Below are 1,850 nucleotides of genomic sequence, written 5' to 3'. Positions count from 1 at the left end.
ATAAAAATTAATTTACCTTCTATCTTCAGTGATGAATGCACGATGGGTCTCCTACCCTTAGGATGACGATGAGCACACATTTAAACTTAATAAAAGAAACTTGCGAGTTTCTTAACCGAGAAAACGAAACTTTAATATGCGACGATCAACACTGAATCTACTTGTCGACTTTTTTATATTTTATTTTAACACGATGCAACACACGAGAAGCTCATTGCCTACGCGCTCGATTGCAATGATTTTCTGAAACAGAAAAAGAAAAAGAACAATTAATATTATTGTTGTAATAAAAATCAATTGAAATTATCATAGAAATGTTTGATAGTAAAATATACTTACTTTTAGTCTTCGTTGATGATTGCAGGATGGGTATCCTACCCTTAGGATGACGATGTATAAAATAAAATTAAATAAAAAGTCTGAAAAGCTGAAACATACTAAAGACCATATTACAATATTTCCTGTAAATCATTTCTGAAGGCAGGGCACACATTAAAACCATTGAATATTTCTGATTAAATATTCAATATAATCAGCAAACTCAATAAAGAGTAACTTAAAAAATAAACCAGTTTTTATACCATTCTATGCAATGAAAATTCGACGAAGAAAATTCCTCGAGAAATTCCTGGAAATAAAAATATACATTTATAATAACCTATATGTCGAGTGTATTGTTTTCTTATTCTTCCTCTCTCTCTCTCTCACTCCTTCTCTCTCACTCTTTCTGTAGTATTTCTATATGCTTATATGCTTATATTTAAAAAAAAAATAATGCTCACGTCGCCGTATATGGAGAAGATAAAAAAAGTTGCCACAAGGTTAAAATATTAGTGAATTCATGTTATAACTCTTCCTATGCTTAGAAAGCTAAAAAATAAGTAAAATATGAAAAAACTCACGTATAACATTCGTTATATATAACACCATATATATAACAGGAAGGTGTACGTTAGATAATTAATTGAAACAATTACCTGAAATCAACGGGATAACAAGATCCGCAGCAACAAGTATACAGATGCCGGATTAAAAAATTCGGAAGATTCGCCATATTGATGTGCATAAAACAGGCGCATAAGACTGGCGCGAAAATACTGCATGCGCGAAAATGATGCGCAGTAGATCTTCTTTCCACCTATAATAAAATAAAATTTCGAATGATTAAAAACACGATATAAAAGCATACAAATTGTCAAAATATACTCAAAAAATCAAAATTGATCCTTAAATCCTTTATATATTATAATAGGAAGGTGTAAACCTTACAAAATATCTTTTAATTACCTGATTTTAACGAGACGATGACACTCCGATGTGTTCTCCACGAATGACGCCATGAAACTGAAGAATTCGGACGAAAGACTGGCTGTGATTGGCTAATTCATTTTTTTGAACATGAAAAGGGTCTTCACAGCTTCTTACACGGACAGAATCTGACCTTCCTCATGACCACGCTGGTCAAACTACATATGATAATTTATTTATTAAATAAATTAAAAATCATTTCTATTTTTCTAATAAATGTACACAATACTTATAAATATTCTAAAAATAATGAATAGAATAAAGACAATGTAGACATTAAGAGATCTTTGTCGTTTTGCACAAAAAAACAAAATCGTATAGAAGACAATTGTCGATAGAAAAATGTCTAATATGAAATGCAGCATATGAAAGAATAAATTCCCAAAATCTGTATCGATAAAGAATCCTCACAATTGAAATACTTTCACAGATGCATAATTGTTTTAAAAATATTCATAATAACGTTTATACACGATTCACACACGAAGATTATTCCACATGCTTTTCTATGCTATAAGATACTACATTCTCTTTATCTTATT

General features: G+C 30.2%; 1 long non-coding RNA gene across 1 annotated transcript; it reads right to left on the bottom strand.

Moving 5' to 3' along the window:
• Positions 1–783: 783 nt before the first annotated feature.
• LOC149032338 (uncharacterized) lies at positions 784–1,435 on the bottom strand. The gene is made up of 3 exons (XR_016176772.1): positions 1,288–1,435; positions 978–1,138; positions 784–870 (listed from the first exon to the last, which is right to left on the bottom strand). It is a non-coding gene; the product is annotated as an uncharacterized LOC149032338 (long non-coding RNA).
• Between the last annotated feature and the right edge of the window lie 415 nt (positions 1,436–1,850).

This window comes from Polistes dominula, unplaced genomic scaffold, assembly GCF_049000335.1.
Source record: "Polistes dominula isolate Pdom_NZ unplaced genomic scaffold, Pdom_raw_medaka scaffold_35, whole genome shotgun sequence".
In the NCBI taxonomy this organism is placed as follows: Eukaryota; Metazoa; Arthropoda; class Insecta; order Hymenoptera; family Vespidae; genus Polistes; species Polistes dominula.
The sequence above is the reverse complement of the archived record's forward strand: the minus strand, read 5'-3'. Positions and strand labels throughout refer to the sequence as shown.